The 24,611-nt window shown below is 51.1% G+C and overlaps 1 long non-coding RNA gene across 1 annotated transcript; it reads left to right on the top strand.

Annotated features, from left to right (window-relative positions):
- LOC108498403 lies at nt 1-24,541 on the top strand. Its single transcript, XR_001875169.1, has 3 exons — nt 1-144; nt 468-626; nt 24,440-24,541. It is a non-coding gene; the product is annotated as an uncharacterized LOC108498403 (long non-coding RNA).
- Nucleotides 24,542-24,611: the final 70 nt, after the last annotated feature.

Consider the following 24,611-nt stretch of genomic DNA (forward strand, 5'->3'; position numbering starts at 1 on the left):
CCAGTGAAAGATGAGCCCGGCTGCATTCAGACTGAGCCATCCTTGCCAGCCAAAGCAGATTCTTCATGCCTGCTTCCAAGCAGCACGAGCTTAAACAACTGGTGTCAGAGTGGGGTGTCTCTACAGTCCTGGCCACGAAGAGAGGTGATTATTCCTCCCTCATAATTCCATTTCCCAGAGAGGCGTGCACCTTCCTCTGTTCTGTCGACATGTGCTGCTGGAGAGATTCATTTCAGTAATAAGGTCCTTGCAGTGAAACTCAACAAAAATGAAGGGGCAAGTTTATTAATTATATATTTTACAGTTAATGAAAGATAATATTTAACAGACGTAATTGCAGGCATCTGCCTTGATGGCACAATTAATTTCCAGTAATAAACGGGTTGTGTGTCCCTTTGTTGGACTGATCAGTTACAGAGACAAATCCTGCCTCGTGCTAAGCCCCTCTTATCTCTTCCCATTTGCAGGAGATGAAATGTTCTCCTGCTTGGAGCACAAAAAAGAGGCTGGAGCTGGGCTGCCATCTCCACAACTGAAAAACTGCAGTGAAATTGGAGTTCTTTGTTCATGTTTCATTGCCTGCTTTGAGGAAAACAGTGATCAGGAGATGAGACACGAGCCTCGAGGTGAGTGCAGATCCCACCCCCCAGCTCTGCCAGCACACTCAGCTGGGCCTGGCTCTCCCTTCCTGTGTGTCCCTGCTCTGGGAGGCAGAGAGGCTTTGTTCTGCAGGACTCAGGTATTTCACCCCTCCAGCTGCTTCTAAGCATCTTCTCTTCCATCTCTGCTGAAATGCCACATAGGAGCACTTGTCACTCATCTCAGCTTGCACTCAAGCTGTTCCCAACACCTGGGCATGGATATACAGGAGCTGTCTGTGTGGTACTTGCCAGGCTGTCAGACCACAGGCCCCTTTGGGATCTGCCACAAAGGGTGCCCCGAGGTCTGGAGAGTGGGAAACTTTATTCTGCACTATCCCTGGTAGTGTTTCTATGCTCCTAACACCTTTCAAACAGGTAGGTAGGTTCTACCTCACCTAGGTGTCCATCCCTCATTATCTTCCTCCTAACTGAGGTACACACAGAGCCTGTGACACACAGTTGAGTGATTTTTATTCCCTCCACTTGAGGGAAGTATCTTACAACGTTTTAAACTGGTCCTCTGTGATTGACTCCTGCCACCTATTTCTGAAACGCAGCCAACAAGGTAAAAGGACATTTAGAAAAGTTAATAGATCCATTGAGGACAGGAAGTGAACCCAGGAGTTGGATAAAACACTGTAAACAGCCAAACCCAGCAAGGCTGCTCAAACCAGAGCCATCCTGTGAGAGTGTGATGTTCCTTCCTGCTTCCTTTTCTGTTTTGCTACAGAAACTGTTGGTGCAGTTGGTGGGTTCTCCCCATGGGGCTCACTGCAAAGGAACTGCTCTAACAGCTCTGCACACCTCCAGACAAGGTCCTTCCTATGGAAGAGGTGATGGGAGCTGCTCAAGGAGGTGTTTATCCCAAGGCATGCCCACAGGGATCAGGGTTAAGTCCAGCCTTCTTCAGTGTCTTCATTAATGAGCTGAAAGAGGGGGTAAGCAGCATGTTAATGGCATGGAGGATGAAGAAGGAACAATGCCAAGGGCCAGGGGAGGTCACTGGTTCCAGCCCAGGAGTGAGCAGGTCTGGGCTGTGTCTGCCACAGGCTCAGTCTGGCTTCACACTGGCCTGGTTTGGTGAGTAAAATGCAGAGCTGGGGCTGAGTCTGGGCAGTCAGAGCAGCGGGTTGGGTTTGTGAGGGCAGCTGTTCAGCTGAGTTTTGGCTGCTCTGCCTTAAACCCCAGGTTTTCTGCAGACCCAACTTGTAAATATTTAAGCACACGAGTAGCGAGGCTGGGTAGGGGTTTGCAGGCACGGAGGGAGCAGAGGGTGTGTGAGCTGCATGTCTGTCTCTCTCGTGTCTGCACCCGTATGTGCACGTCTGCCAATACCTTCCAGAGAGATTTTCATCCAGAATGCTCTGACAGCCTTTCAGGCATCAATCACACAGCACTGCAATCCCCCTGCAAGGTCAGGGAGTGTTACCAGCCTGTGCCTCCGCGCTCCTCCGACAGCAAGAGTTTGTGCCTGAGCAAGGAGGGATGGGCAGAGGGATAGTGACTCCTGCAAGTGTGTGCATTGCCTGCAGTCAGAGCTTTCCCGATTCCCAGAGCCAGGGATGGGATCCAGGTCTCCTGAACCCCCGTTCCCTGCCTTGACCACTGGAAACACTTCCTCCCCACAGAAACCTCACTGTGAAACCACCCGCCGGAGCAGGGCTTTGTAGTCTGGCAGGGAGAGCACGGGCCCTGCTCTACCCGATCCGCAGGCGCATTTTTGGGGTTGCATGTTTACTGAAATCTTGGCTTTGCTGGTCTGGAGAGAATAAAAGTTGATTGTTCAGCAGCCAGGGCTCGGCGTCGCCCTGCCCGTACGTGTAACTGCTCAGCACAGCCACCCCAGGCCAGAGGGGATGTTTGTGGGGCCGCAGCCGCCCGTGTGAGCAGCCTTGTCTCTGCTCTGTGGTAAACACAGCTCTGGTTACCTGCTCTCACTGGAGCCTTTCTGGCTTCTCCAAGCCTTCCCTCGGCCGCCTTGGCTTCAGGGCCTCGTGAGAGCTGGATTGATTTATTTATTTAATAATAGAACTTAAAGAAGGGGTTGTTTTCCAGATTGCTCTGGCCCAGGCAGTGGCTGTCTCCGTGAAGCCAGGTCATGATGGGGTTAGTGTGGAGGGAAGCAGGGCTGCCTGGTGAGCCTCAGTTGCCAATCCCACTATTCCTTCTGCCCCTCAGCCTTCTCCCTGTAGCCCCCCTCCTCCTGCACTGGCAGGAAAGTTTCCAGTGCCATGCAGGCTGTCCAGACTTTTCCAGTTCCATTGCTCTCAGGATGTGGCAGGGATTGTATGAAAGGAAGTTCACAGTCCAAGGCTACAAACAGGACAATATGACAGTAGAGAGAAGATGACAGAACACAAGGAGTGGGCCTTCCATTGGTTATTTATCCCATGCAGGTCCCTACAGGTATCACAGCATGTGCTTGCTGTCTCTCACTCTCTTGTATGAGGGACAATGACATTTTCCCCACTGGGCTTAGCAGTGTTGTCTCTTTGTTCCCATGGCTGGGAAGCAACTGCACTCTTTTGGATGATGGATTAGTCAGCGTTTTAAACAAAAGTCAGAGGTCTGTGCTCTGAGGCATCTGCTGCTCCTTATCTGAAGGCAATTAACTCCTGGCTGGGGTGGGAAAGGATTCCCCTAATCCCAGCTCCACAGACAGTGCCCACAGGTCGAATGGGCCATTGTGCTGCTTTAGGAGACCTGATTTTATTCAGCTGCCTAAAATGCTGAGCTCTCTGAGCTCTGCCTGGCAGGTCTGCCTTGAGCAGAGGTCAGTCCAACCACCCTGTCATCGCTGCTCTCCTGGCTCTGGGTTTTACAGCAGGAGAAGGAAACCCATCACGGTGGCTCTCTGACCTTGGCTGGGCAGGGTGTTCAGGTGCATCTTAAAGACTCCACGTTCCGAGAGACTGGAGTCTGTCACAGCACAGCTCTGCCTCAGGGGGGTCGTTTCCCTGAAGGTTTGGCTCTTCCTTCAGGAGTAAATCTGCATCCTCACACTCTGCCCATAAAACTGATAACAGCGAGATTGCTTTACACATCAGCAGCAGAATGGAGACAGCAGAGGCAATCAGGACCCAAAATAATTATGTTTATCATCTATAATAATCACACAGAGTCTAACAGCACATTAGCACTTCCAGCAGGCAGCTTTCAGCAACACAGGAATGCAGGCAGCGTTTTGGAGGAGGCACTGAGTGTTTTAAAGGACACCAGCCATGGCTGAATGTGCCCTGAGGGATTCTCTGGGCTGCCAGCACCCCCTGCTATTGCCTGTGTGGGGAACAAGGGCAGGTCCAGTGCTGAACCCGTCTCTGTAAAGTCTTACTGGGTGTAGTTTCCAGAGTCAGGCTATGGAAACAACAACTCAGCCCCTTTCTCACTGATCCCAGGTATTTGGAAGGTGTAACCTGGAAGAGCCTGCAGCTGCTTGAACCCCTCTCCATGGAAGGGATTATTCCAAGGGAACTCTCTGATGTTTCATTCTGTGATGCTGTCTCTGCTCCTCCCTGTTTTCCTGCCAGCCCTGGAATACAGAACCCTGAACAAGGACTTCAGGGCTGAGTTCCCTGCTGGCAGAACTACCCTCCCCTGTGATGCTGTGCAGTCTGGGGGTGCAGGGCTAGAAATGTCCAAGAAAATCCAGTGATCTCAGTTCAGACCAGCTCCCTGCAAAAAACATTTGCAAGCAGCAAACCCCACCATTCTTCACTCCATATCCCCCAGCTCTGTCCTCTCTCTCCACTGTTAGGGAGAGCCAGGCTTTGCAGCAGAGGAGAACAGGCCAGAGAAGGTCTTGGCCAAAAGGAGAGCAGTCAGTCAGTGCATTTATCCATTGGGTGGAAGGTCTCAGTAACTGTCTGCTTGGAAGGAAAGGTCTTAGAGCCAGATTTGTGTGTGGAATTAGTTGGAATCCCATCAAAAGCCTGTGACACTTCATCTCTTCCACAGAACATCTGAGCTGCTGCACATTTATTTATTCTGATGTTTTTGGTTATAAAGTGGCTTTCTAAACCCCTTGTTTTCCATGATGATCTCCAGATGAGGGTGTAAAATCCCTCCTTGCAGGATGCCAATCCTGAGGTATCTCAGGGTGTAAGGGAGGGATAGTTCCCATCCTCTCTGTGTCTGTCAGTGGGAACTGGTGTTTCTCCTGCAGACACCACCCCACTGCCAAGAACTCCACTTTAGCAAGGCTCAAAGGAGCTGCTTTCAGACCTGAAAGGGTTTTTTTAGAGCCAAACATTGATGTAACTGCATTTTTACTAAAATCCAAATGCAAGCCAATCAGTCTTTCACTCCAGCCCTTCACTTTTCCTGCAGATTGCTTTTCCAGGGGCACCCTCTGGCTTATCTGCAGTACTGTGGGATGCTGACAATACAGGAGCTGCTCTCTTGTATCTAAAGACAACCAGCTCAGGGGCTGAGCCAGACAGATCTGTGGTGTGGGTACCCCATGCCAGGGAGCTGAGGAGGGAGCTGAGCTCCATGGAGTGCTCCAGGCCTGGCCAGGACAGCCCTGCTGTTCCCTGTGCAACTGAGACTCCCCTGCTGTGTCAGGGATGTGCAGTCCTACAGTCAGAAGATAATGGGGGGTGAAAGGAGCCTCAGGGAGTCTTCAAAGCCAGCTTCAAAGTGAGGTCCAGTCGGTCTGGAAATCATCCAATCAGCTTTTGTGTCTCTTCAAGGGCAGGGATTGTTCTGCCTCTCTGAGCCCCTGTCCCAGATAATTGGGTTTTCCAGGAGCTGAGTGCTCAGTAGCTGAGTGTGAAGTCCTTTCCAAAATCTTTGCCCTTTTCTGTGCTGGCAGAGGTTCTGCTTGCAAAGCAGGTTTATCACTGACTGAACACCCACCAGGCTTCCCCTGTGCTCCCAGAGCTCCTCCAGCCCCTTCATGGGCTTTTCCAAGTGCAGAAAGGCTGACACTGGTTCCCATCCCAGGGTGTACCCAGGGTGGGTTAGAAATGCACATTAGGACCAGAACATCACAGTAAATGTGCAGCAGCTCAGATGTTTTGCTGAAGAGATGAAGTGTCACAGGCTTTTGATGGGATTCCAACTAATTCCACACACAGATCCGGCTCTGAGACCTTTCCTTCCAAGCAGACTGTTACAGAGGACTTGGGGCCAGCCTAGACCACCCCTGGATGCCCTGGCCCAGCTCAACCAGTCTGGGAAGACAGTGGGACCAGGATAGCAGGGGGCCTGTGTGTCCCTCCCACAGTCCTGCAGAGGAGGGAATGGAACAGCAGAGGAAGGTGCTGACCCAGGGATGCAGCTGGGGGAGCTCCTGTGGTCGACCCTCAGCAGGAAAGTTGCAAACCTGAGCTCTGGGGTTTGGAACTGTGCCAGGAAAAAGGAGGAGGCTTGCCCTGGAGAGCTCCTACCAAAGTGTGAGACTGCTGGAGGAGAGCAGAGACGTGGTCCTGACAGTGATCTGTCAAACTTGCTGCAGAGTCACAGCAAAAAGAGATTGTGAGGAAGACAAGTGAGGAGCTTTATGGATGTTTTTCCCTACTAGAAGCATGAATAAAGAAAAGCACGGCAGTGCTTCCTTGGAAATCTGGTGGGTGGACTGGTGCTATGAGCTGATGGAAGGTGGGGGCTGATCCTTCACAGTGAATGGAAGGTGACAGATGGGGAGAGGCAAGGAAAGGCCTTCAAGCACTGGTATAATTAACTTACTCCTGAGAACATCGGGATGGGCTTTTTTCCTAATATGATAGAGAAAAGAGGGGATCTTTGACTGAGAGTAAGGGGATAATGGGAACTCTGGAGGTGAATTTGGTTGGCCCTCTGTTCCTGAGACACTTGAAGCAAAGACCCTGTGCTGGCTCCAAGAGCAGAGGGAGGGCATGGACTCCCTGGGCTGCATCCCCTGGGGTGCCTCCTCTGAGCTTCATCCATGGCCCTGAGCTCTGGGTTTGGAGGAGGAGGTGAAGAGCCAAGGCCCCTTCACAGCAGTAATGACTTCACAGCCCTGCTTTTTCCCCATGAGCCTTTTCCCTTGCACACTTAACGAGTCTGAGCTACTTCATTGTGCCTCAGTAATTGTGCTTTTAATTATGCTGTGTGTCTACGACCATCTGTTGTGCTCTTTTCAGAATCTGTTTCAGTTCTGATACCCCCTTTTGAGATGAAGGGACCACGGGTGCCCACAGTATCCAAGGTGTGGATGAATCATAGATTTTTCTGTTCTGTTTTCTGCTTTCCAAATGATTCATTCCACTTGATCTGTTTCTCGGTGGTTGCTGAGCCTTGAGCTGACATTTTCATGGAACTGACAGCTTTATGTGGAAAAATGGGAGCCTACCAGGAGGAGTGAAAGTGGTGTCTGTTGGGAGAGGAAAATCCTGATCTTTTCAAGAGGAGTTTATTTAGCCAAGGAATATCACAGGACTCTGAAAAGAGAGGTTACAGTGGCTCCAAGTGTGGCTGTCACCTGGGAGAGGGGCCATTGGGAAGTCACTGAGGTTGGGAAGATGCTGTGACTTGCCAATAGATGGATAAGAGGAGCATGGCAGACCTCCTGCTTGGGCAGGACTGCAAGAGAGAGGGGAATTGAGCCAGGAGAGGGAGCTGGAAAAGCTCCAGCTTCAATAAAGGACATGAAGAGAAGCAAAACGAGGGTAATGAGCCAGAGAGCTTGTTAGGAAGGGAAGGCAACTGCACATTTGGGCAGAGGATGTCCAGCAACATCTGGGGGTTACATCCAGGGGTTGCAGTGAAATGGGGCTGCACAGAGGAAGCAGCAGCAGCCCAGGCTACCTGTCCAAGTTCACTTGCATACCTGAGGGAATGGCTGGAGCTGTGCCAGGGGAGGTTTAGGTTGGACATTAGGAAAAGGTCCTTCCCCCAGAGGGTGGTTGGCACTGAACAGGCTCCCCAGGGCAGTGGTCACTGCCCCAAGGCTGTCAGAGCTCCAGGAGGGTTTGGACAATGCTCTCAGGGACAGGGTGGGATTGTTGGGGTGTCTGTGCAGGGCCAGGAGTTGGATTTGATAATCCCTGTGGGGTCCCTTCCAGCTCAGGATATGCTGTGATTCTCTGAAGTTAAGCTTGTGGATCAGATGGTCCTGCTCGCCCAGGCCTGGGAGCCCAAGAGGGAAGATTTGGCCTGGAGGGTGAGAGCAGGGAAGAAAATGTAGCATTTGTTGGGTGAGAGGACCAGGCTTAATGTCAGTATATTTGGTGTAGGATGAACATGACTCAAACTGAGGCTGGAGTCCTGCAGGAACAGTGACCACAGCTGGAGGGAGACCAGGAGGTGAAAACCTGCAAGTGCCCTGTTCTAGTTTTTAGGATAAGGGAATAAAACTGTCATCTGGGGCAGCTGTTTATGTATTTCTGGCACCTTTGGGCAGTGTAAGGAGCATCTTTTCCCTCACAGGGAGACATTAAGGCTGGGTGGTTTCCTCTTTGTCCTGTGTGCCCTTGCCCTGGCTCCTTTCTCCTGGTGTGCAGGGGTGTTCTGGGCTGTCCCACTGTGCTATGCCAGGCTGTGACACAGGAACACCTTGTTCTCAGCAGGTGAGCTCTGTGTCTGCACTCTTTGCTCTGTTACTCCCTGGGCCCAGGAAGCCAGCCTGGACAGCCAGCAGGGTGTGTGTGCCCAGTGCTGGCTGTGTCTCTCTGCCCTGCACCCTCTGTGCACACAGACCATGCTGCAGCTGGGGCTCTGATCTGGGTTTGTGTGTGGGGACAGGCTGGGTGTGGGCAGAGTGGGTATCATATATGGTGCCAGACCCTCAGTACCCTCAGAAAAGTCTTATTCCATCCCAGACCACGGAGACCATCCCTTGATCTCTGGCAGCTGCTCCTTGTCTTGTTTTCTGAGCATCTTTAAAAGATATTTTGGACTGCCTTGATGTGATTTCCTAATGCCCTTTCTGCCCTTTCTCTTTCCCCTGGGCCTGACAACTTCCTGCCTTGATGTCTCCCATCGTCACTTACTCACGTGGGGAGCAGTGAAAAGAAACACCTGAGTTTTGGTTTGCTGTCTCCCTTCCAACATAAATCACTCAGATCAGTTCAGGGGCTCTCTCTGTTACTCCTGCATTCAGGTTCCTTTCAGTCTCCTCCTGTACCTGCAGGGTGAGATGCCAAGCACCAGTCACGGAGCAGGACTGTAAATGAGGTTCCTTCAAAAGCTGGTTCTGTTTAGCTCAAGGCCGTAACGGGGAAACAGTTTTTCCATTAAATCCCCTTTGTATCGGCCCCTGGAGCTGGGCTGTGGGCGAGAGGTGCCGGGATCCCAACAGGCCCCTAATTAATTACCAACCCCACTCTCTTTGTTGGCAGGGCAGGGCCTTCCTGCGCTGCCTCACGAGGGTTAATTAGGGTGGAAGCCAAGGAGAGGCTCCGTTTCAGTGGCAATCCGTTAACATTCCCCCTGGCTTTATTCCTCACAGGCATGTCTTGGCATTGTGAGGGGAAGCCAAGACTGAACATATGGCTGATTGTGGACTGTGACCTTCCCGGAGCGGGGCAAAGCCCAGTGGCTGGAATTTCCTTCAAGTGCCACTCAAGAGCCTACCTGATGCCATGGAAAGCCTCTGTGACATTTCTGGGACAACAAACCCATGGCCCAAGTGCCAGCAGCTGCTGTTCCCTCATGTTCTTCCTTACTCTACACCATGGACAGCTCAGGGACTTCGGATGGTGCAGCTGGTGCTTTGTGGGCTCAGTGCTTAGAGGTGGTGAACAGCAGCACAGCTCCATGGCTGCTCCCTGGTGGGGCCTTGCACAGCTCTGGGAATCCAGGGGACTGCAAGATAATGGATTAGGATCCCTGAAGGCAAGGTCTGTTGGGATCTTACCCGTCATCAAACAAGCAAGCACATTTGGGGTGAGGTGTGGTAGTTCAGCAACTCTCCAGCCGTTCTGGGAGTGAAATCCACGGCTGGCTGGCCTGAGAGAGACCTTGGCTAAGCAAAATGGAAATGCTCACAGTGGTTTGCCAAGATCTGAGTGGGAAGAACCTTCCTTGGAAGAGGATTTCCCCTCTTCTCCCGAGGAGTCCCCAGCTGCTGAATGTGCTTTGTTGCCATGGCCTCGTGTCTGGGATTTGCTTTTCTCAAGACCTTGAAACCCATTCCCCTCCCCGGCTCCTCGTGGAGCTTGATGCAGCCTGTCTCCAGGAATGCAGCTGTTTGCTCCTTCTCTGGAATCAGAAAAGATTTCTGCTTTCTTTCCTTCTGCTCTGCAATGACCTAATTACTTCCCATTGCAGCCTCTTCCTGCAGCACTTGCCAAAGATTTCCTCAAAGCCTCCCGGCCCCGGCACTGCAGGAGACCGATTATTAATCTCTCTGTGCTCAAGGTTAGAGGAGATGTTTCCTCCTCTTGTGGTCTAGCAACTCTTCCAAACAAATCTTTAGCCTTTCCATTCAGCATCAACCCACAGGCAGCTGGGAGGACACTGGAGTGATGATGCTCATTCCAAGGCAGTGCAAACTCTTTACATACGGTTCCTCCAGGCTCCACTGGAATATTGTGTACTTAATTCTTGGTATAACTTGATCCATTCAGTCTTGGGATGATTGGAGGAGTGTCTGGTCTCCCTCCTTCCATGACAAAATAAGGCCCATAAATAGCCATATTCCTCTTGTGGCAGGGAGACTGGTGCACACAGTGGGTGGCAAAGGCTAATGCAGACAAAATATATCCCCTCTGGCTGTGGTTTCCCAAATCTGTGATGCCCTGGAGGTGTGGTAGTGCATGGAGCAGGAGGGGAATGCGAGAGGTGGTTAAACAGCCATGTCCTGCACTAGGATTTCACTCCTGTGCCTGTGCTGCATGTGGGGAACAGCTGCTCTGCTCCACAGGAATGCAGCATCCAGGGAGGAGTGTCCCAGGCACTGCCTCCCTTCTCTGGGGGGTTGTGTGAGGGCAAAGTGCTGCCTTTGGGACCAGGACAAACAGTGGGTCTAAACCCACTAGACCCCCTTGGCCACCCAGTGACCCCATTCCAGGAGATCCTTTGGAGTGAGCAAAGCATGGGCAGATTTGCAGTGATGTCTAAGGAGAAGGAATAGGAATCGAGCAGGGGATGTTGGAAGGGTCTGGAAAGTTGCTGTTCAAGTCAAGGGAACTGGGTGTGACCGGTGCTGGAAAAGAGATCCAGGAGATGAGCAGGGCAGGAGACAGGCGAGGTGGTTTAGAGTCACCCTGGCCCTTCCTTCCTTGAGCAGCTCTGCTGCTGCCACTTGCTCCTGCAGCACCACCATCCCGGGACCTGCAGGGCTGTCTCCTGCCCAGGGGCTCCTGCCCTGTGCAGTCCTTTGGCTGGAGAGCAGCACTCTGCTCCCCCATCCCACCCTGCACCTGTGGGACCGTGTGTATCCATCATCTCGGAGCTGCTGGTACCCAGCACGTGCCTCAGCTCTGGGGCAGCAGCTGGCAAATCCATTTGCTCAGCAGGTGTGTTCTTGCATTTGCTGGAAGAATAGGCTTTTTGGAAGAGAGGGGGAAGAGAACAAGGAAAACCTGGAGGGGGGGCAGGAGGAAATAAAGGGAAGGAGATGAGAGGGAAAAGGCAGTGAATGACTGGAAGAATTAGAGATGGAGTGTGGAAAGGACTGCGTGTCCCCCGTTGCTTTGAGCACTCAGCAGATCCTGTGGTGTGTCTGCTTTATTACTGACAGAGTTCTCCCTTCTGTCGGCTTGTTTCCTAATTGCTGGTCTTGTAAACTGCTTGATTTATGGCTCTGTTCATCAGTCCTGGCCCTCGGGTATAACATGCTTTTCCTTCCAGGCTGGGAAGTGAATAACGAATTAACAGCCCGCCGTAGGTTCAATGAGGAGCTGAGCATTCAGGGATCTGTACAGGGATGCACGTGCCAAATGGAGCTGCTTTCATTTGGACTTCTCATTCATGGAGGGGATTCAGCGAGAGCTCCCCCAGGGCAGCAGCGGCGTTGTGGCTGCTGGAGCCTTTGAAGTGTCCCACGAGAGGAGCCACCAAGGAATGGTTTCGCTGTTGGTTTGCACAGAGAGCTCAATCTGCTCCCTCGCAGGGGCTGCCATTGTGTGCCACATGTTTGTCTCGGACAAGCTTCCCTTCAGAACAGCCCAGGGATGAGGATGAAGATGAAGTCAGAGAACAAAGGGCCCTGCTGAGCTGGAGCTGTGTCCCCAGTGTTCAGGCAGCCATCGGCCTGGCTGTCACCCCTGGGAAGGGGTTTGTCCTAAACCCTGGAGAAGGGTCCCTACAGCTTCACCTCTGCTCCCACAGCCCTTGATGGCAGCCCAGTGCCTTCCATGCATCTGTGATCCCTATGGCTATGTGGTTTATGAAGCATCCAGGCCTTGGAATGATTAGGTTTGTCCAGCCCAGAAGGTTGTGAGGATGGGAGCTCCCTTGGGTGGTCACAGCACCAAGCCTGTCTGAGTTCAAGAAGTGTTTGGACAATACTCTCAGGCACATGGTGGGATTGTTGGGGGTCCTGCACAGGGCCAGGAGTTGATGATCCTGATTGGTCCCTTCCAACTCAGCACGTTCTGTGATTCTATGATTCTGTGTGGCTGTTCTTGACCAGTTCACAGGGCTGTGGTCAGGAAGTCCTGTCATGTCCATCCAGCAGCTCTGCACCATCAGACACGTTGTGGCAAACACTTAGTGAGAAAGAAAATGCCTGTACAACACCTTTGTGAAGGAAGAAAAGTCTTATAAAGAACTGTAGCATAGGAGCTGTTTTGTGAGCGCAGTGCTCTGCAAGCATGAGCTCAGGGCCTGCAGGTCTCCACAGGATAAAGTTTAAGCTGACAAGTCCTCTCAGGACTTACAGCTCTGCCATCCTGCTCTTGGACAGCCCCTCAGGATGCTGTTCTGTCTCTGAGCTGCCTCATGGCTGTGGCAGGTGATTCTGATCTGCCTAAAAGGGGGAGCTCAGGAAAATGGCTTTGTGCCCTCTGCACACTCCTATAGGATTCAACTCGGCATCATGAGGCTGTGAGGGAAGGAGAGAGCCTGGAAAGTGGAGCATTAATGTAAGGCCTGCAGCACCTTGGGGGCTGTAACACAGTTAGAGGGAGTTTTAACACACCTGCTTAGTCCTGATCCAGTCCTCACTTGTCTGCAGGAGCTCAGCTGGATGGAGTGTTTTCTTCCAAGAATCCTACAGCAGTGACAGCTGCTGGTGTCTTTTTTTTCCTCTTAGGGCACCAAAACAGAAGTGAACCAAAGAGTACAGCATTTCTGTCCTCGTGGCATTAGCAGCACACCTTGATTAGATCGTCCTGTGTGCTCCATCTCCTGCTCCTCCTTCCCTTGCTGGGTCTGCAGGTGCAGGCACCTGTGTCACTGAGGAGCAGGGAGCACCTTTGAGCACCATGAGCTGGAAGCATCTTCCCAGCCCCAGCCTGTCGCTGGGTGTGCTGTCCCAAGCCCCCTCAACGTCTCCAGCTCTTGTATCATTTTATTCAGCTTCTCCCAAGGCTCAAGAACTGCCCAGCCTTTGGGGTGAGCTGGGTCCCCATGTTCATATGCCATATCCATAGAATCCATGGGATCCCAGGTGTGACCTCTGCTTTTATTCAAAATCCATGAGTTCTCACCCCCCACTGCCTCCTTCCAACAAACCTGGCAGGCTGGGGCAGGACAGTGGATCTTGGGGTGCAGAGCAGGATGGGGAGACTGCAGCATTCCTCATGGGACACGAGCACCCACGGACCAGTCATTTGGTTCCTCGTGCCACGTAGTCCAGGATCCAGAAGCATGAGGATAGGAGATCAAAAGAGCCTCTTGCTTGCATTTCACACATCCTATCACTGAGAATATTAACTACTAATCACTGAACTAGTCTGAATATGTACTCAAAGTCCAGGTGCTATCACTTCCTGATAAAAGAGCTTGAACTGCTCTTGGTTCAGTGTGAGTGTGCTCACACCCCTGCAGAATCTGTGCCACATTTCCTAAACTTCAGGGCAGGCAGGACGGCTCAGAAACAATCAAGGCAGGAGGTTCAAGGTCTTGGCTGATCAGCCACCTATGGCTGCAAGCCAGCAGCCGAGATCAGAGGAGCAATAGTCCAGGATCCATGTTCAGGGTGGTCAGAGGAGGTGCCTGCCCCCTTCCCCTCCTTCCATGCAGAGGTTGGAGGGGTTTCTAAACTTGGGTCCAAATCACCTCCTCTCTGGGTGCTGCCGTGGGTGACACCACAGCACTCTCTCCTCCGACCTGTTCCTACTGCTCACACTGCCCAAGGGGCTGGGAATGGGATCAGAGGGAGATGCTTCTCTTTAAACTCGATATTCACGTGGCGAGATCCTCTCTGTCCCCTCTGACCTGTGCCTGCCTGGCTGCCAGTGTGGATCTAAGTGCTGCAGTGTTTAATCACCTTCCAGGCGATTGAGCAGGAGCCGTTCCCAAGCCGTGAGCAGGAATTATCTCGGGCTGGTTGGAGCAGTGTGTGCAGTAACGACTCCATCAGTGAGTGGAGTTCCGTTGCCTGGATGCAGCTTACAAAAAAGGCTGCTGGTAGGAAGGGGATATCTCACAGCTGAAGGTGTGATGGATGAGCGTCTGTTCCATCTTTAGAATGTTATTTTTTTTAAGTTACTGTATTTCAGCGAAAGGTTACGGCCCCTCTGCTGTCAGGGCTCTTCCTGCAGCTCGGTAAGTGGCTCTGCTCGTGTGTGTGTTCTGTGCAGAGCAGAGTCAAGCAGGGCTGTGTGAGGGCCCTGCTGACACCCAGCCCTTGTCAGGGCTCCAAGGGCCTGCCCTGCGCTCATGGTGCTGCCCCGGGGCACTGCCAGCTCAGCAGGAACCTCTGCCCATCCACTCCACTGCAGCTGCCTTGAAAGGATGGAGCTGGGGAGTTTTTTGGGGGTGAGCCATTGGGTTTGTGTGTGAAGCTCAGGAACAGCCTGGATTTTTTGGTCAGAGATCACAACCAGGACTGTGCCCTGGACAGAAGGAGATTCTGGACCTGGTACCAGTTGGGCAAGGAGGCTCTTCCTGGCTCAGTGCTGTAAGAAGTGGCTGGTGTCAGAGCTGTGGGGCTGATCTGACCAAGCCTGTGTCCTCCTAGCACAGAGAGCAGGCTGCACACAGCATTTTGGTGGTTATCACCCACCAAAGACCTGGACCAGAAGCTCTTCCCCACTTCTGAGGTTCGTGGTGACTGAATTCAGCTTTGAAGGGCTCCTAAGGTGAGGGAATAAGGATGGTCACAGCCTTCCTCATCAAGCTGCAGTCTCTGGAGGCTCTATGGGTCCAGGATCCCCGGCTGCCCTAAAGAGCACAAAGGGAATACTTCTAAAAATGGCCTCAGCTAAGGGATGTTTGACACAGGTCTGGGTTGGGAGTGCTCATGAGAAGCAAGCTGAGCTGTGGTCTTCTAAAACCTGTGGGGACTGAGGATGTGAAATGTGGGACACCAGCAGTACACCTGCTAATTCTTCATGTACCCAAATCCATCCATCCTCAGGGACCAGGAGGCAGAAGGGCAGTGTTTACGCACGTGTAGAGTATGGGAAAGGACAGCTCCTCGTGGCTGAGCCGGATTAGGGAGTGGTGAGAGGGGTGCCCTGGCTGGCAGATGGCACAAGGGTGGTCTCAAGGAGTGGGCCATGGCAGAGCTGCTCTTCCCTTGGCAACACTTGGAGCCTACATCCCTCCTCCCTACCCACAGGACTGCTTGCAAGCTAGAGGGAGAATCTGGTGGCAGGCCCCACAAACATTTGGGTGCTTTCCAGATCTCTCCCACTCCTGCAGCAGCTCTCAACTTGAAGCCAAGGACACGGATTAACTCTCAGTCTGCCTCTCTCTCCCCCACCCAGCACATCAGCTGTGCTCCAGCTCTGCACTCACGGGGATGTGCTTTCCCTGAGCAGGACAAGCAGGTTCCTGCCAGCTGACAGGAGACTTCCCTGGCCTTTCTGGTGAGAGAAATATTCACCCACTTTGAATTCCCTTGGGCCAGGTGGGGCATGCTGCACTGCTGAGCTTGCTCTGGGCATCGTGTCTCCGGGTCCTTGGAGAGAGTCATGCAGTCATGGACTCGTTCAGGTTGGAAAAGACCTTCAAACTCATCAAGTCCAACTTCTTCTTTGCATGGAGATCCCATCACCCCCACTGCTGGGCAGGGCCCTCAGAGAGAGCTGGTCACCTTCAGACTGGTAAGGTGTGACTGACCCCCAGCTCAGACAGCCCAGGCTACTCCTTTTAGGTCCAAGATTTGGTCCCTAAAGCCAAGCAACCCAACTCTGGTTCTGTTTCCTGCGTGGAAGCAAAGGCAAAGCTGTAGCCCAAGCTCCTGGGCTGGCAAGAGCTGTGCTGCCTGAGGGCTGGCTGGGGCCCTATCACCTCCTCTTCCTGACCAGCCTGGGCTGCACAGAGACACAGGGCAGGGGGTGATCTGGGATGATCCTTCTCTCTGGTGACCACCAGCAGGTCCCCAGCAAGGCAGAGCCCCACATGCTGCAGGTGGAGACAATTCTCTTCCCCACTGGCATCACTGCTGGGGGATGTAAAGTCCTGGCAAGGCACGAGCAGGGAAAGGGAGGCGACTTTTCTCTCTGGTTGCTTTGTTTGTTGTTTAGGTGTGGGGTGGAAGAAAGACTTAGCTGGCTACATTAAGGAAGCTGTTGTTTAGTTGAGGGCTTATTTGTTCTTTGGGAAGAGGATTGTGTTTGCCTTGGGGGGGATATTGTGCAGTGTCAGTTCATTTCAATTAGCTGCTGTTTCTTTACCTTGGCTTCATTTGGCCAAAGAAGAAGTTTCTGTGAGGAGAGTTTTAAGAAGAGAGGGAGAGGAAATAAAAACCACAAAACAAAGCTCAGATATGGGTCTGGGATTTGGGATCTGTGTTTCCAGCTTGTCCCTGATATGCACCCACTTAGCAAGAACAGCTTTTACTGTAGAGGCAGGGAATGTGCCTCGTTGCTTTACCTCTCTGCCTGGCCTCTCCATCCACTTTAGGGATGAATGAGGGAAGCCTCTGTGTGTCTGTGGTGGGATTCATGGCCATATGGAGATGAGCTGGATGTACAATAGCCCATCTCCCAGGAGAAGAGGCCTGGACCAGCAGCCGTTTGGCCCAGATGTCTGGGAGGGCTGTGTCTCTCCCTCTTTTATGAGAGCACCTGATCATTTTCCTTCAGTCCTTCTGCTCTGGAGGTCGAGTGGGATGAGCTGCAGGATGGGCTGAGCAGGGGGATGTGTCATGTCACTGGCTGTATTTAGGCACCTGTTTATCTTACTTCAGTGAGAATGAGACGTTAAACAGGAGTCTGTTCCAGGACAAATCATTCCCTCCCCTCCCTTAGTATCCATCCTCTTTCCTATCCGTTTTCCTCTCTCACAGCCTCGTGGGGAGAGCAGGGGGAGTGTTCCCCTCTCTCTTGTCCCTCCCATGTCTCCAGGTTGCAGCTGCTCGAGGTTTGGGGCGGTGCTGGGGGCCCTTTCAGCCCCGGCTCTGTCCCCCTCTTCCCCCCGAGCTGAAGGTGACAACAGCCGGGGAGCAGGGACAGGCAGCTGGGGCTGGCAGCTTACAGGTCAGGGCTTGCTTTTGTGCAGGCCATAAGGAAGGGAGCCCTCCTGGTACAAAGAGAGTTAAAAACGTCTCCATCAAAGCGCTCCGGGCCGCGCAGAGCTCCCAGCCCACATTTCCCGGCTGGCGGCCCAGCCGGCTGCCCTGGAGGAGCTGGGTGCCTTCTGTCCCCTCCATTCTCTCCGAGGGCACCTCCCGCTGCTCGGGCTGAGTGAGCCGGGGGTCACTCCCACTTCAAGCCTTGTTTTTCCCTTCCCGTTCCAGCTCCTTAAACAACAGAGGTGTTGAGGGGATTTATACCTCTGCCTGGTAACAAGACAGATCAGCGAGACGCTGTCACGGTTTTGTGAGGGCTCCATAGATTTTTATTGCTTTCCAGTCCTTGGGTTCCCAACCTTCCTTTGGCTTGTAAATTGCCCACAAAATGCAGACACAGCTCCTATTCTGTGAGTCCCTTTGATGATTTTATTTATATCTCTGGCTTTGTCTTGTCTTTTATTACAGGGAGACTGCAATTAATTATTATCCCATCAGCTTCTATTTAGCCTGACAGTACAATGCAGCGCACGGTGTCCAACCTTGCCCTGCCCCTGTGTGCATGAGCAGGACACTATTCTGGGGAGGAACAAAGGCCCTGGCAGCTTCAGAAAGGGAAGTGCTGCTAAAGGGCAGCTCGAGACACTTCAATAGCACCAGCAGGGCAGTTGTGATAGAGCTAAAGTGACCAGACATCCCAATTTAGTTGTGATGCTCCCGATTTTATCTTCCCATCCGAAGCTTATTTTCGGCTGTCGCTCTTCGAGTGTGTTTGAGCAGAGACAGGGCTCCTGTGTTTGTTTTTTTTTTCCATGTCTCTGATTGACCAGATCTTTTAATTTCTTATCCTTTTCTTTTGTTCATAAAATAGAAATTGCACCTGAAGATCTGTAAAACAGCCCCTGCCTGTGCAGCGTGGGCTGAGCCTCAGTGAGGAGGCAGGAGGTGCACACACTGAGAGAGAAGCAGCAGTCCAGAGCTATCATAGATCTTGGGAACACTTGCCTGGGGAGCAGATGGAAGGATCTGAGAGTGTTTGGGCCAGTTAGAGGACACCTGGTCAAGCTCTGGCAAAGAGGGAGGGATGGGTCTGTAGTGGGAGGACAAGAATGGCCTTAAAGTACAGCAAGGGATGTTCAATGTATGTGCTGGGAAAGTGGTAACAATAGTAATGGTGTGAGCAGATTTTCTAGGCTGGAGAGGGGAGAGGGTCCCGGGCTGGAGCTTCTTAGAAGCAGTTTTGCATTTCTGGCTTGTTCTGTGTGTATGTGTCAGAAAGAGGTGCTTCCAGGCACAACTCTGAAATAATAATGACTGAAGACCTCAAGAACAAACGTCTGTTAGACAGGGAAAAATCTGATGGTAATTTCAGGGCTCATTTCCTATCCAGTCTTTGGTTCTGTACAGGGAATATCAGTTTTCTCTCCTGGCCATCCTGTCACTAGAACACCAGCCAAGCTGTTTTCACCCTTCCCTTTTATCTTCTCATCTTGAAGAAGGTTTGTTTGCCCTACATGGATGGCACGGCGCTGATGCCGAGCAGTGCTGGTGATGAGATAAAGGTGTTTTGACAAGATCCAGGTGAGTTGAAGCTGCTGTTAAAGCAAATGTTTGTTCACTTCACTCCTCCTTTTTTCTCTGGTTGTTTGATTTGTTCATTTACACCTGATCTTGGCAGCCTTTGGCAGTGCAGCTCTCAGTCTGACCTCCCCAGACTGGCTGATGACAACTGAGTGGAGCCTCTGGACCAGTGTCCTTATGAAAATTCCATGTTGTTCTTCTGCACCAGCTCCTCTCCTGGGCAGAGTCCACCCAGAGGAAGCTGGAAAATTGGGCTACCATGCCCTAAATTCAGAGATGTTTCTCACTCCTGCCCTCCGCAAATGACAAGTGCTCACTAGCCCACCTGGCTACCAGCCATTGCCTGGTTGGAGTTTTTCATCCAAGGGAATGTAGCTGTGGGGCTCCGTGGGAAAGGAAGGGCAGGCCTGGGCAGGGAGGCCTGGCTGGCTCTGCTGCTGCTATGGCCAGAGTGGGAGAGCTGGGAATGGCAGGGCTGAGGTGCTGAGCTGGCTGGAAGGAAACTGGCTCCAGTTTGGGACTGTCTCGGTTCACCCCAGGTAATGAACCCTTCTGAGAGAGCAGATTGGTGCAGTCCTGCTCAGGGGTGCTCACCTGCTGCCCAGGGAGCTGGGAGGGCCTGCATCCCTGTCTTTTGGGAGAGCTGAGTCCGGCTCTGCGTTGCTTCAGTTCCTCCCCATCTTAGAAAATGAAGCCAAAGGCAAGAGCAGCAACTCCGTGTCTGATTCCAGGTCTCCCAGTTGAATTCCTCCATTAGGTGGGTGAGTGAGCTCTTCTTCCACCTCCACCCCAGCTGCATTTCTGCATCTGTGATTGCTGTGATTAAATGCAACTAAATTCTGCCGGCTCTGAAGCGTGAACTAGGAGGGGTGGTCTTTATATCAGACATGTAATTACCTGTCTACAAAATTATGAACGTGCACAAGGGAAAAAAGAGGGAAAAGCAAGATCTCTGTCAAACAGGAGAAAGGCTGTCATTTTCCCTGTAATTTTTTAGGTTGTTTTCCTCCATTCACAGTAATTCTTAACCAGCTGGGAACCTGCTGCAGAGATCAGGCTGCCTGATAAGCCACCTGGTCACTGCTGACCTGGAATCTAGGTAAGGATACAGGACTTTATGTTTGAAAAGCCTGGAAAAAATCTCAAATCTGCGACATCTTAGCAGCAGGAAAAATCTATTTTCCTGCATAAGAAGAACATCTTTTTATGGTGGCTGAGCACTGAGTGGCAAGCAGAATGGCAGTTTTTGTTAAATGCAAGTTACTTCAATAATTCATTTTTCTTACTAATCACACAGCACGTGGTTGGCTCCATGTAATTAAAAGAGAAGAGTTCCTGCAGCACTGTCAGGACGTTGATGGTGCTGATGGAGAAGGGACTCTGATTTCCTGGTAGAGTACAGATTATGTGCTAATTAAGGGGGTTGACATGGAGTGCTATGTGTGTGTCCTGTGCTTGGAGACAGTATCTCCTCGTTTCCTAGTGGTCCTTGGATTTGACCAAGGTCCCAAGTTATCAAAGCCTCTGATAATTTTAAATATGTGCTAAAGGCTTTTGAAGTCAATGGTGCTCAGGTTTGTGCTGCAGGCTCAGTTACACACTGAATTTTGTGGGATTGAGGCTGCTGGCTGGTCAGGGATGGATCCTCACTGGAACCTGTTCTTCCTCAAGGACACACCTTATCCCTGGACCCCACACAGCAGGCTTGAAACGCCTCGGTGCCTGTCACTGTTAACTTTCCTTTTAAACACTAAAGAGCTTGAAAGGTTTTTTTTTTTCCCCTGAGAAATTAAATGACAGTATATGTAGGAGGAAAAAAATATCATCTCTGGCTGTATTATTTTACTGTGCCAAGCAGTGGGGAGGCCTGACAGAGGATTACATAGTGGAAAAGGCTTGGTTTTCTGTGCATGCTTTAATGACTGGACCTTTGTTCTACCTCTTAACTGTGATCATTTAATAATTCCTTGACTCCCTTTGCCCTCAGCACGATGTTGCCTGTAGCTTCATTGCCTTGAAGGACACAGCTGAAATTAAAACTGTAATGGAATGATTCAGTTGGTAACACAGGTTACCCAACAGCTGCCTGTGGAGTGGCCTTTGTGAGCATCCTTCAATACCAGAAGGCTTCCCTAGACAAAAATTAACTTACAGATGTTAATGTGGTCAGTTCCCAAGGCATGGAATTGTGGAATGGTTTGGGCTGTAAAGGACCCTAAAGCTCATCTCGTTCCACCCCCTGCCACGGGCAGGGACACCTTCCACTAGCCCAGGTTGCTCCAAGCCCCGTCCAACCTGGCCTTGGACACTTCCAGGGATGGGGCAGCCACAGCTTCCCTGGGCAACCTGTGCCAGGGCCTCCCCACCCTCACAGGGAAGCATTCTTTTCCAATATCCCATCTAACCCTGCCCTCTGGCAGTTTAAAATCATCCCCCCTTGGCCTGTCACTGTCTGCCTTCATAAAAAGTCTCCCTCCTCTCCCATCTTTAAATGCAGCATGAAAAATCTCAACTGAATGTTTAGCCAAGAGCAAAATGAAAGAAAATTCTCTGGTTTAACTAAAAGAGTTGGAAGCAGATTTAGACACTTTTGCACAGTGGACCCTGAGTTGCTCTGGGTACAAGAGTTGCTCTGTTCTCTGAAGAGTTCAGATTTAAACATCCAGGTCAGACTGGAGGTGGGAGGGGGAGCCAGCTCCAGGGGAAGGTGACATGCCTAAAGGTGGCACAAGAGGACAGTAGCAGAGCTGGAATTCCACCCCAGGCCCCCAGTTTTGTGCCTCTGCACTGTGCCAGCAGCATTCCTGGCTGCTCCTGGAGGGTTGGCAGCTGCATTCAGGTGTGGGCAAACCCTGTGTGGAAGGACATTACTGCCTGCAAGTCACCATGGTGTGTAAAGAAACTGTGAGAAACAATTCTGTGTACCCTGAATAGCTGGGGAGGCCTCCTGAGCTTCCCTGCAGCCTGGGAGAGGAGGTCCCTGGGGGAGGAGGTGGCTGACAGGGCAGAGTGGTCAAGAAGAAGAGAAAGCTTGTTTTGACTGAATATACCAGGGGACTTCAGTTCTCTGGGCTCAGTCCAGTTCCTGCAAGGAAATCGTTCCCAACTAAATCCCCAATCCAACAAACTCCCCCAAAACTCTCCTTCACTGGAGAAAGATCTCCCAAAATCACAGAATTGTTTAGGTTAGAAAAGCCCTCTGAAGTCATCGAGTCCAACCATTCCCCAGCCCTGCCAAGGCCACCACTGACCATGTCCCCAAGTGCCACATCCACATGGCTTTTAAATCCCCCTAGAAATGGGGACTCCACCCCTGCCCTGAGCAGCCTGTTCCAAAGCTTGAAAACCTTTTCCACGAAGAAATCTTCCCCAGTATCCAACCTAAACCTCCCCTGGCACAACTTGAGGCTGTTTCCTCTCCTCCTGTCCCTCCTTCCCTGGGAGCAGAGCCTGACACACACCCCCTGGCTCCACCCTCCTGTCAGGGAGTTGGAGAGAGAAAGAAGGTCCCCCCTGAGCCTCCTTTTCTCCTGGCATCTCTCAACATGTCTGGAATGACATTCTTCCTTTGGGGACAATAGTTTGGCCATGCAACAGTTTTTTCAGTAGTTTCATTAGATGTAGAAGGTGATGGTGGTGTCTGTGGTTGGAAGCTCCAAAGCAGACTTCCCTCCTCCTGCTCCTCTCTCTCTTCCCAAGGTGCTTCGTCAGGGTCCAGAGAAAATCAGATCAGATGAAATCCTATTTTGAGTGTCTCGTGCCAGGTTTAATTCCTTGCTCTGTGTCTCTCTCTGGAAGGAGTCAAGTGTCCTTGACAGTACCTGCCCCCTCTGGAGAGATAATTCTTTTGTTCCTCCACTTGTTCCTGTACCCTCTGTCTCTCCTTTAGTCTGGCCCATTCCCTAAATGACCCAAAAATGCCCATGCTCCCTCACAACAGAAATAATAACAGGAGGCAAAGATTCCAGATGAACGTTGTTCTTCTGAAATCTTCATTTACAGTTAGTTTGCAGCAGAATTTTTTTAGGAAGAATAAATTTCCTGTAATGGGAGTGAGTCAGCATGGATATATTGCAGGTAAATCATGTCAGACTAATTTGATCACTTATGCTAATGAAATAACTATCGGGCTGGATAGTATAAATCTATCTGGTTGCCCACAAGGCTTTAAGAAAATTTTGCCTGATGGATTATGGTCCAAACTCCCTCAGTGTAGGTTAAAATAATCTATTATTGAAAAGGGTAAAATACTGGGAGGAAGGCAGAGCCATGTCTTGAAGCTAAGGGTGAGTGTCACTGAGGAGGTGACCAGGGAGCAGATCCTCTGCTGGGGCTCTGTAGTATTTTTATTAAAGATTTACACAGCACCGCAGCATTTGGATCATTAAATTTGCAGATGATACAGAGCTAAAGGGATCAGGCAAGACTTACTGGCCTTTCTTTGCAGGGAAATTACTTTTTGGCAGTAAAATCTTGCTAAATTATGTAGGGAGACTCAAACCATGATCTTGACTGGACCCAGATGCTCCGTGGCAGTTGCAGAACTGGAGGTGCAAAGTGGGGTCTTTGCAGTGGAGATGGGGAGGTTTGTGCTGGAGGGTGTGGAGGGGGGGAGGAATCACCAGCAAGAGGACACAGAGAGGGTTTTCCTTAATTTTTTACATTTTTTTAGAGTCCTTAAGACGCTCTCACCCTAAGCATTTGCCCAGCAGTGTTGGATAAGTGGGAGCAGCTTTCAGAGTGATGTGCTGACTGTGCTGCTGCAGTGACAGTGGTACCTCCACGGCTCTCCCAGCCACCCTGGGAAACAACGTGCAGGCTTTGGAAGATGTTCTATAAGTAGCAGCTGATTTGTCACATGAGACTCTGAGCAGGGGAAGAGTGAAAATAACAGGAGAGTGATTTTTCCTCTATTTTGGTCTCTGATTTAAATAAGCTCCTGAGGCAGAATTCGTTTCTGGGAGAAGTGTGAAGCTTTTGAATTGAGATTTCTGCCATGGGAGTGAACACCTGTATTTCAGAGCCAGAGTAAGTGTTTAAACCTGGCCAGTTACACTCACAGCAGACCCAGATACTCCCAATTTCTTCAGCATTGCGACACTGAAGTGCAAACCTTCAGACAGTGGTTATCATTAACAGAAGGGCAAAAATATTAAAATGTAACCCAGAAAATAAATCTGTTCAATAAATCAAAGGTAGAAGCGAAGATGAAATCTGAAATCCCTGTGTAGTGGGTATAACTCATTCCTACTGCCAGTTCAAAATCAACCATCACAGGGGAATTTAATGGTACCACTGTTTAGTGAAATTAGACTTGACACTGGCCAGGGACCTGTTATTGTGGTTGGGGAGGGTTTGCAATTGTTTGACACTCATTAGAAATCCCAGTAACCGGTTTAAGGGCAGGCAAATTCAGATTCCCTCTCTCCTTCCACAGTTACTCATCACACCACAGCCCTGTGCTAATTGGAAAATGACTGGGGGAGGAGCAGGTCTGGGCCAGGCTGTCCCTGGAGCAGGGAATGTGCTGGGGCTGGTCCCGCACAGCGTCTGGTCCTACACGACAGCCCAGGAAAAACCGTCAGGAAATGAACACCACCATGGCTTCCCAGATCCAAAATAATTATTCATCTGTAACGATCCCGGTGATTCCTTTATGGGAATTCAACTCTGTTTCCTTCAGGGCCTCCAGCAGAACACACAGTTCCCTACCTGAACCTCAGTCCTGGCTTTTTGTTAATTCAGAGCCTGCCAGTGAGTTAGAGAAGGTTTGCTGGTCCAAGCCACACTTCCAGGGAATGGACCTCTGAAAGCTCCCAGGCAACAGGGTAATCATGGAATCCCAGAATGTTTTG

Source organism: Lepidothrix coronata, unplaced genomic scaffold (genome assembly GCF_001604755.1).
Source record: "Lepidothrix coronata isolate B3197 unplaced genomic scaffold, Lepidothrix_coronata-1.0 Scaffold58, whole genome shotgun sequence".
Lineage (NCBI taxonomy): Eukaryota > Metazoa > Chordata > Aves > Passeriformes > Pipridae > Lepidothrix > Lepidothrix coronata.